Below are 11,511 nucleotides of genomic sequence, written 5' to 3' on the forward strand. Positions count from 1 at the left end.
CGCTCCTGCCTGCCCGCTTTATAGGAGGAGGAGGAGGAGGAGGAGGAAGAGGAGTCGTGTGCAGAGCCTGGTGGAGGGGGCGGGCGGGGGTCCGGCCGCAAAGGGAGCCTTGACCCCCTGCCCCCCCGGGCCGTGTGCACAGACCCCCCACCTTCCTCCTCCTCCTCCTCCTCCTCCTCCTCCCCTCCCTCCCAGCACTTGGGCCCTGCTGCTCCTCCTTTTTTTTTTTTTTTTTGATGGCATTTATTAAGCGCTTACTATGTGCAAAGCACCGTTCTAAGCGCTGGGGAGGTTACAAGGTGATGAGGTTGTCCCACGGGGGGCTCGCAGTCTTCATCCCCATTTGACAGATGAGGGAACTGAGGCCCAGATGATAATAGTAGTAAGAATAATGATGGCATTGATTAAGCGCTGACTATGTGCAAAGCACCGTTCTAAGCGCTGGGGTAGATACATGGTGATCAGGTTGTCCCACGTGGGGCTCACAGTAGATACAAGGTGATGAGGTGGTCCCACGGGGGGCTCGCAGTCTTCATCCCCATTTGACAGATGAGGGAACTGAGGCCCAGATAATAATAATGACGACATTTATTAAGCGCTTACTATGTGCAAAGCGCCGTTCTAAGCGCTGGAGAGGTTATCAGGTTGTCCCACGGGGGGCTCGCGGTCTTCATCCCCATTTGACAGATGAGGGAACTGAGGCCCAGATGATAATAGTAATAAGAATAATGATGGCATTGATTAAGTGCTGACTATGGGCAAAGCGCCTTTCTAAGCGCCGGGGAGGTTACCAGGTGATCAGGTGGTCCCATGGGGGGCTCGCAGTCTTCATCCCCATTTGACAGATGAAGGAACTGAGGCCCAGATAATAATAATGATGACATTTATTAAGCACTTACTCTGTGCAAAGCACCATTCTAAGCGCTGGGGAGGTTACAAGGTGATCAGGTGGTCCCACGCGGGGCTCGCGGTCTTCATCCCCATTTGACAGATGAGGGAACTGAGGCCCAGATAGTAATAGTAATAAGAACAATGATGGCATTGATTAAGCGCTGACTATGTGCAAAGCACCGTTCTAAGCGCTGGGGAGGTTACAAGGTGATGAGGTTATCCCACGGGGGGCTCAAAGGCTTCATCCCCATTTGACAGATGAGAGAACTGAGGCCCAGATGATAATAGTAATAAGAATAATGATGGCATTGATTAAGCGCTGACTATGTGCAAAGCACCGTTCTACAAGCACCGTAGATACATGGTAATCAGGTTGTCCCACGTGGGGCTCACAGTAGATACAAGGTGATGAGGTTGTCCCACGGGGGGCTCGCAGTCTTCATCCCCATTTGACAGATGAGGGAACTGAGGCCCAGATGATAATAGTAATAAGAATAATGATGGCATTGATTAAGCGCTGACTATGGGCAAAGCGCTGTTCTAAGCACCGGGGAGGTTACCAGGTGATCTGGTGGTCCCAGGCGGGGCTCGCGGTCTTCATCCCCATTTGACAGATGAGGGAACTGAGGCCCAGATAATAATAGTAATAAGAATAATGATGGCATTGATTAAGCGCTGACTATGTGCAAAGCACCGTTCTAAGCACTGGGGAGGTTACAAGGTGATGAGGTGGTCCCACGGGGGGCTCAAAGGCTTCATCCCCATTTGACAGATGAGGGAACTGAGGCCCAGATTATAATAATAACAATAATGATGGCATTTATTAAGCGCTTACTATGTGCAAAGCACCGTTCTAAGCGCCGGGGAGGTTACCAGGTGATCAGGTGGTCCCACGGGGAGCTCGCGGTCTTCATCCCCATTTGACAGATGAGGGAACTGAGGCCCAGATGATAATAGTAATAAGAATAATGGTGGCATTGATTAAGCGCTGACTATGTGCAAAGCGCCGTTTTAAGCGCTGGGGAGGTTACAAGGTAATGAGGTTGTCCCACGGGGGGCTCAAAGGCTTCATCCCCATTTGACAGATGAGGGAACTGAAGCCCAGATAAGAATAATAATAATAATAATGACATTTATTAAGCACTTACTATGTGCAAAGCACCGTTCTAAGCGCTGGAGAGGTTACCAGGTGATGAGGTTGTCCCACGGGGGCTCCCAGTTTTCATCCCCATTTGACAGATGAGGGAACTGAGGCCCAGATAATAATAATGATGACATTTATTAAGCACTTACTATGTACAAAGCACTGTTCTAAGCGCTGGGGAGGTTACAAGGTGATCAGGTTGTCCCACGGGGGGCTCGCAGTCTTCATCCCCATTTGACAGATGAGGGAACTGAGGCCCAGATAATAATAATAATGGCATTTATTAAGCACTTACTCTGTGCAAAGCACCGTTCTAAGCACCGGGGAGGTTACCAGGTGATCAGGTGGTCCCACAGGGGGCTCGCGGTCTTCATCCCCATTTGACAGATGAGGGAACTGAGGCCCAGATTATAATAGTAATAAGAATAATGATGGCATTGATTAAGCGCTTACTATGTGCAAAGCACCGTTCTAAGCGCTGGGGTAGATACATGGTGATCAGGTTGTCCCACGTGGGGCTCACAGTAGATACAAAGTGATGAGGTGGTCCCACGGGGGGCTCAAAGGCTTCATCCCCATTTGACAGATGAGGGAACTGAGGCCCAGATGATAATAGTAATAAGAATAATGATGGCATTGATTAAGCACTGACTATGTGCAAAGCACCGTTCTAAGCGCTGGGGAGGTTACCAGGTGATCAGGTGGTCCCACGGGGGGCTCGCGGTCTTCATCCCCATTTGACAGATGAGGGAACTGAGGCCCAGATGATAATAGTAATAAGAATAATGATGGCATTGATTAAGCGCCAACTATGTGCAAAACGCCGTTCTAAGCGCTGGGGAGTTTACCAGCTGATCAGGTGGTCCCACGGGGGGCTCACAGTCTTCATCCCCATTTGACAGATGAGGGAACTGAGGCCCAGATGATAATAGTAATAAGAATAATGATGGCATTGATTAAGCGCTGACTATGTGCAAAGCACCGTTCTAAGCGCTGGGGTAGATACATGGTGATCAGGTTGTCCCACGTGGGCCTCACAGTAGATACAAGATGATGAGGTTGTCCCACGGGGGGCTCAAAGTCTTCATCCCCATTTGACAGATGAGGGAACTGAGGCCCAGATAATAGTAGTAATAAGAATAATGATGGCATTTATTAAGCGCTTACGATGTGCAAAGCACCATTCTAAGCGCTGGGGAGGTTACCAGGTGATCAGGTGGTCCCACGGGGGGCTCGCGGTCTTCATCCCCATTTGACAGATGAGGGAACTGAGGCCCAGATAATAATAGTAATAAGAATAATGATGGCATTGATTAAGCACTTACTATGTGCAAAGCGCCGTTCTAAGCCCTGGGGAGGTTACCAGGTGATGAGGTTGTCCCACGGGGGGCTCGCAGTCTTCATCCCCATTTGACAGATGAGGGAACTGAGGCCCAGATAATAATAATGATGACATTTATTAAGCACTTACTATGTGCAAAGCACTGTTCTAAGCGCTGGGGAGGTTACAAGGTGATCAGGTTGTCCCACGGGGGGGGGCTCGCAGTCTTCTTCCCCATTTTACAGATGAGGGAACTGAGGCCCAGATTATAATAATAACAATAATGATGGCATTTATTAAGCGCTTACTATGTGCAAAGCACTGTTCTAAGTGCTGGGGAGGTTACAAGGTGATCAGGTTATCCCACGTGGGGCTCACAGTCTTCATCCCCATTTTCCAGATGAGGTAACTGAGGCCCAGAGAAGTGAAGTGACTTGCCCAAAGTCACCCAGCTGACAATTGGCGGAGCCAGGATTTGAACCCATGACTTCTGACTCCAAAGCCCAGGCTCTTTCCTACTGAGCCACGCTGCTACTTGCTGAGCTCCCGCGGGATGTGGCTAGTGAGCGCTCCCGGCCTAGGAGAGAAAGCGCCCCGTGCGTGGAGGGGCGGGGACGGGGGGGAACAGTGGGGCTCAGGGGCCTTGGCTGGGGAGTCAGAGGTCGTGGGTTTCATTCATTCAATCGTATTTATTGAGCACTTACTGTGTGCAGAGCGCTGTACTAAGCGCTTGGGAAGTACAAGTTGGCAACCCATAGAGACGGTCCCTACCCAACAGCGGGCTCACAGTCTAGAAGGGGGAGACAGACCACAAAACCAAACATATTAACAAAATGAAATAAATAGAATAAATATGTACAAGTAAAATAAATAAATCAATAGAGTAATAAATACGTACAAACATATAGGTCAGCTGTGTGACCTTGGGCAAGTCACTTCACTTCTGTGGGCCTCAGTGACCTCATCTGTAGAATGGGGATGAAGACTGTGAGCGCCCCCCCGTGGGACAACCTGATCACCTTGGAACCTCCCCAGCGCTTAGAACAGTGCTTTGCACATAGTAAGTGCTTAATAAATGCCATTATTATTATTATTATTATTATTATTACAGGTGCTGTGGGGAGGGGAAGGAGGTAAGGCAGGGGGGATGGGGAGGGGGAGGAGAGGGAGAGGGAGGAGGGGGCTCAGTCTGGGAAGGCCTCCTGGAGGAGGTGAGCTCAGAGTAGGGTTCGAATCCCGGCCCCACCGCCTGTCAGCTGGGGGACTTTGGGCGAGTCCCTTCACTTCTCTGGGCCTCAGTGACCTCCATCTGGAAAATGGGGGTGAAAACTGTGACCCCCCGTGGGACAACCTGATCCCCTTATAACCTCCCCAGCGCTTAGAACAGTGCTTGGCACATAGTAAGCGCTTAATAAATGCCATTATTATTATTATTACTATATACTATATAATTATTACTATTATACTCTATTTATTTATTTTACTTGTACATATCTATTCTATTTATCTTATTTTGTTAGTATGTTTGGTTTTGTTCTCTGTCTCCCCCTTTTAGACTGTGAGCCCACGGTTGGGTAGGGACTGTCTCTATATGTTGCCAACTTGTACTTCCCAAGCGCTTAGTACAGTGCTCTGCACACAGTAAGCGCTCAATAAATACGATTGATGATGAAATCCAGGGACTACAGCAAACTAACGGCATCGATCAGAAAGTGGGAAGGAAGATGCTCATAACATGGCTGTGAATTGGTTATAATGGGACCCCACAGCACCCGTATATAGGTATATATGTTTGTACGTATTTATTACTCTATTTTACTTGTACATATTTATTCTATTTATTTTATTCTGTTAATATGTTTTGTTTTGTGCTCTGTCTCCCCGTTCTAGACTGTGAGCCCACTGTTGGGTAGGGACCATCTCTATATGTTGCCAACTGGTACTTCCCAAGCGCTTAGTCCAGTGCTCTGCACAAAGTAAGCGCTCAATAAATACGATTGAATGAATAAATGAATGAATTATTATTGGGCCCGAAGGACTGGCCCACGGCCTGGACAACAGGCTTGGCCGCAGCCGTGGCCGCAACTTTGCCCACGGCCAAGGTTACAGACTTGCCCACGGCCCTGGCCACGGCTCTGCCCGCAGCTTTGCCCACTGCCTGGCCACAACCTTGCCCACAACCATGGCCACAACTTTGCCCGTAATAATAATGATGACTTAAGCGCTTACTATGTGCCAAGCACTGTTCTGAACGCTGGGGAGGTTACAAGATGATCAGGTCGTCCCACGGGGGGCTCACAGGCTTCAACCCCATTTTACGGACGAGGTCACTGAGGCCCAGAGAAGTGAAGCGACTTGCCCAAAGTCACACGGCTGACAACTGGCAGAGCCGGGATTTGAACCCGTGACCTCTGACGCCAAATAATAATAATAATGGCATTTGTTAAGCGCTTACTATGTGCAAAGAACTGTTCTAAGCGCTGGGGAGGTTACAAGGTGATCAGGTTGTCCCATGGGGGACTCACAGTCTTCATCCCCACTTGACAAATGAGGGAACTGAGGCCCAGAGAAGTGAAGTGACTTGGCCAAAGTCACAAAGCTGACAATTGGCAGAGCCGGAATTTGAACCCATGACCTCTGACTCTAAAGCCCGGGATCTTTCCACTGAGCCACACTGCTTCCCATAGCCACGCCCACAGCTATGGCCACAACCTTGCCCACAACCTTGGCCACAACTTTGCCTGTAATAATAATGATAGCACTTATTAAGCACTTACTAATAATGATGATGGCATCTATTAAGCGCTTACTATGTGCCAAGCACTGTTCTAAATGCTGGGGAGGTTACAAGGTGATCAGGTCGTCCCACGGGGGGCTCACAGTCTTCACCCCATTTTACAGGTAAGGTAACTGAGGCACAGAGAAGTGAAATGACTTGCCCAAAGTCACGCAGCTGACAACTGGCAGAGCTGGGATTTGAACCCGTGACTTCTGACTTCAAGGAACAATAATAATAATAATGATGGCATTTATTAAGCACTTACTATGTGCAAAGCACTGTTCTAAGCACTGGGGAGGTTACAAGGTGATCAGGTTGTCCCATGGGGGCTCACAGTCTTAATCCCCATTTTACAGATGAGGGAACTGAGGCCCAGAGAAGTGAAGTGACTTGCCCAAAGTTACACAGCTGACAATCGGCAGAGCCGGGATTTGAACCCATGACCTCTGACTCCAAAGCCCGGGCTCTTTCCACTGAGCCATGCTGCTTCCCGTAGCCACACCCCACCGCTATGGCCACAACTTTGCCCACAGTCAGGCCCACAGAAAAAGAGCGTGGCTCAGTGGAAAGAGCACAGATTTAGGAGTCAGAGGTCGTGGGTTCTAATTCCTGCTCTGCCGCTTCTCTGCTGTGTGACTTTGGGCAAGTCGCTTCACTTCTCTGGGCCTCAGGTCCCTCATCTAAAATGGGGATGAAGGCTGAGCCCCTTGTGGGACAACCTGATCACCTTGTATCCAGCTCAGCGCTTAGAACAGTGCTTTGCACATAGTAAGCGCTTAACAAATGCCATTATTATTATTATGGCCACAACTATGCCCACAGCCATTAATGATGTGCATATAGCTATAATTCTATTTGTTCTGATGATTTTGACACCTGTCTCCATGTTTTGTTTTGCTGTCTGTCTCCCCCTCCTAGACTGTGAGCCCGTTGTTGGGTAGGGACCATCTCTAGATGTTGCCGACTTGTACTTCCCAAGCGCTTAGTACAGTGCTCTGCACACAGTAAGCGCTCAATAGATACGACTGAATGAATGAATATGCCCGCAACCATGCCCACAGCCATGCCCACGGACATGAGAAGCAGCGTGGCTCAGTGGAAAGAGCCCGGGCTTTGGAGTCAGAGGTCATGGGTTCAAATCCCGGCTCTGCCGATTGTCAGCTGGGTGACTTTGGGCGAGTCACTTCACTTCTCTGGGCCTCAGTTACCCCATCTGTAAAATGGGGATGAAGACTGTGAGCCCCCCGTGGGACAACCTGGTCACTTTGTAACCTCCCTAGCGCTTAGAACAGTGCTTTGCACATAGTAAGTGCTTAATAAATGCCATTTTAGTATTATTATATGGCCACAACCTTGCCCACAGCTATGACTACAACTTTGCCCACAGCCACGCCCACAGCAATGGGCACAATCTTGCCCACAGCCATGACCACAACCTTGCCCACAACAATGGCTACAACCTGCCCACATCCATGCCCACAGCCATGGCCACAGCTTTGGCCAACAACCTTGTCCACAACGCTGGCCGCAGCTTTGCCTACAATCAGGGCCCGGGCCCCAAGCACTCCGGCCCCTGAAGTTTTCTCCCCCAACCGAACAAGGGTCAGGGGTTCAGGGGAGGGTGGGGGGTCCTTATTCAGACGGGCAGACCCGGGACCATCTCTATATGTTGCCAACTTGTACTTCCCAAGCGCTTAGTACAGTGCTCAGCACAAAGTAAGTGCTCAATAAATACTATTGAATGAATGAATGAATGAATGGCCATGACACAGGTCAGGAGAATAATAAATAATAAATAATGATGGCATTTATTAAGCGCTTACTATGTGCAGAGCACTGTTCTAAGCTCTGGGGAGGTTACAAGGTGATCAGGTTGTCCCACGGGGGGCTCACAGTGCTTTGCACATAGTAAGCGCTTAATAAATGCCATTATTGTTATTATTATTATTATTAACTGGACGTCTGTGAGTATGTCTGGGAGTCTGAGTCAGGGGTAATGCCTGAATTTGACCTCGGACCGACTGTTGCTACTTCCCTATGCCATCTTTCGCAGGTTCAGAAAAGACCTTTGGGCGGCCAGAGATAATAGTAATAATAATAATGATGGCATTTGTTAAGCGCTTACTATGTGCAAAGCACTGTTCTAAGCGCTGGGGGGGGATACAATGTGATCAAGTTGTCCCACGTGGGACTCACAGTCTTAATCCCCATTTTTACAGATGAGGTAACTGAGGCTCAGAGAAGTTAAGTGACTTGCCCAAGGTCACACAGCAGACTTGTGGCAGAGCCAGGATTCGAACCCACAATGTCTGACTCCAAAGCCCGGGCTCTTTCCACTGAGCCACGCTGCTTCTCCAGAGATGGCACTGACCTATCTCTTAGAGTGCAACCCCTCCTCCCCACAAGAAAGGGCAGGGACCATGTCTAAATTCCTACTTATGTATTCTTTCACAGCGCTTTCCCAGTGTTCACACACAGCAAGCCCTTAAATACTATTCAATGGAAAGAGCCCGGGCTTTGGAGTCAGAGGTCATGGGTTCAAACCCCGGCTCCACCAATTGTCAGCTGTGTGACTTTGGGCAAGTCACTTCACTTCTCTGGGCCTCAGTTCCCTCATCTGGAAAAGGGGGATGAAGGCTGTGAGCCCCCAGTGGGACAACCTGATCACCTTGCAACCTCCCCTGCGCTTAGAACAGTGCTTTGCACATAGTAAGCGCTTAACAAATGCCATTATTATTATTATTTTTATTATTATTAATCCCCATTTTACAGACGAGGTCACTGAGGCCCAGAGAAGTGAAGTGACTTGCCCAAAGTCACACAGCTGACAAGTGGCGGAGCCGGGATTTGAGCCCACGACCTCTGACTCCAAAGCCCGGGCTCTTTCCACTGAGCCACGCTGCTTCACGCCTCTAGACTGTAAGCTCATTGTGGCCGGGGAACGCATCTGTTTATTGTTGTATCGTACTCTCCCAAGTGTTTAGTACAGTGCTCTACACATGGTAAGTGCTCAATAAATATAACTGAATGAATACTTTAGACTGTACGCTCATTGTGGCCAGGGAATGCATCTGTTTACTGTTGTATCGTACTCTCCCAAGTGTTTAGAGAAGCAGCTTGGCTCAGTGGAAAGAGCCCGGGCTTTGGAGTCCGAGGTCACGGGTTCATATCCCGGCTCCGCCACTTGTCAGCTGTGTGACTTCGGGCAAGTTACTTGACTCCTCTGTGCCTCAGTTCCCTCATCTGTAAAATGAGGATGAAGACTGTGAGCCCCACGTGGGACAACCTAATCACTTTGTATCCTCCCCAGCGCTTAGAACAGTGCTTTGCACGTAGTAAGCGCTTAATAAATGCCATCATTATTATTATTATTATTTAGTACAGTACTCTACACATGGAAAGTGCTCAATAAATATAACTGAATGAATAAGGGCACGGACAACAGTGGGCCCTGGGAGCTGCTGGGAAACAGCAGCAGTCCGACCAACCTGGTGGGCAGCAAGCCTTCCTAGCCCCGGGGAAAGGCAATGGGCTCGTACAGTTGAAGCAGTGATAGCCCTTAGTACAGTGCTTTTACCTCAATAGGCGCTCAATAAATACCGCTGATCGATCTTCCTCTCCCCCTTCTCTCCCTCCCCCATCCCCCCGCCTTACCTCCTTCCCCTCCCCACAGCACCTGTATAAATGTTTGTACGTATTTATTACTCTATTTTATTTGTACATATTTATTCTATTGATTTTATTTTGTTAATATGTTTTGTTTTGTTGTCTGTCACCCCCTGTGAGCCCGCTATTGGGTAGGGACCGTCTCTATATGTTGCCGACTTGGACTTCCCAAGCCCTTAGTCCAGTGCTCTGCACACGGTAAGCGCTCAATAAATACGATGGAATGAATGAGTGAATGAATCTATGACGTGAGGGGCTCATTTTGACCAAAATATTCCTTTAGCCCATGCGCCCTTAAGTTTCTTCAGTTGCGGGTCAGGCCACAGACCATTCGGAGAGTAACATCTGTACTCATACTAGGTGGACAGGCTGGCGGTCTTCACAACAAAGGGTGTGTATGTGCGCACACGTGTTGCCACACAAGGGCGCATCTCTCTTCCTCCCTTCAAAGCCCTACTGAGAGCTCACCTCCTCCAGGAAGCCTTCCCACACCGAGCCCCCTCCTTCCTCTCCCTCTCCCCATCCCCCCGCCCTACCTCCTTCCCCCCCCCACAGCCCCTGTATATATGTTTGTACAGATTTATTACTCTATTTATTTTACTTGTACATTTTACTATCCTATTTATTTTATTTTGTTAATATATTTTGTTTTGTTGTCTGTCTCCCCCTTCTAGACTGTGAGCCCACTGTTGGGTGGGGACCGTCTCTAGATGTTGCCAACCTGGACTTCCCAAGCGCTTAGTACAGTGCTCTGCGCACAGTAAGCACTCAATAAATGTGATCTCGTTATTGGGGAGGGACCGTCCCTATATGTTGCCAACTTGTACTTGCCAAGCACTTAGTACAGTGCTCTGCACACAGTGAGCACTCAATAAATATGAATGGAGTGCTCAGTGTGCAAAGCACAGTACTAAGCGCTTGGGAGAGCACAATATAACAACCGACACATTCCAGCCCACAACGAGCTCCTCTCTCAAGCGCTTAGTATAGTTCTCTGCACACAGTAAGCGCTCAATAAATGCTGTCGACTGACCAACCCTGGTTAAACCTTCTTTTCCTTTTCTCCCACTCCCTTCTGTGTCTCCCTCACTGCCTTTACTCTAGACTGAGAGCCCGTTGTTGGGTAGGGACCGACTCTATATGTTGCCGACTTGTACTTCCCAGGCGCTTAGTACAGTGCTCTGCACACAGTAAGCACTCAAAAAAAAATACGATTGAATGAATGAATACGATTGAATGAATGAATGAGTGCTCTACTTCAGAGAAAAGGGGCTATAAAAATAGAAAAATGAATGCAAAGAAAATCAGAGGGTGAGCCATTATTTTCAGAGATTAGCCCTCTGAGGATCTGAATCCCAGCAGCCCTTTCCCTCCTGGGGTGGGGGCTTGGAAGAGGTTGTTAACTGTGTTTGGAGCCCCCTCTTCCTCCTCCTCCTCCTCCTCCTTTTCCTCCTCCTTCCTCTGTTCCAGATCTACTCCTGGAGTTTGCACCCTGCTCCCTCCAGCCAAGGGGCACCAGATGACCAGATTGCTGATTCCTCCTCCCGACAAGGTGTCTTGGCTGTTTACTTTCCCGAGAGCCTTGGCTGGGCAATGTGGGCGATAAAGCCGGGTGCCCTGTCTGCCAGGCCCCACGGAGCCCGGGGCTGGTGGGCAGACCCGGCAGAAGCGGGCGGCGGTGGGCAGATGGGCCCAAGGCCGGACGGTTCA

The sequence above is a fragment of the Tachyglossus aculeatus genome, chromosome 16 (genome assembly GCF_015852505.1).
Source record: "Tachyglossus aculeatus isolate mTacAcu1 chromosome 16, mTacAcu1.pri, whole genome shotgun sequence".
Lineage (NCBI taxonomy): Eukaryota > Metazoa > Chordata > Mammalia > Monotremata > Tachyglossidae > Tachyglossus > Tachyglossus aculeatus.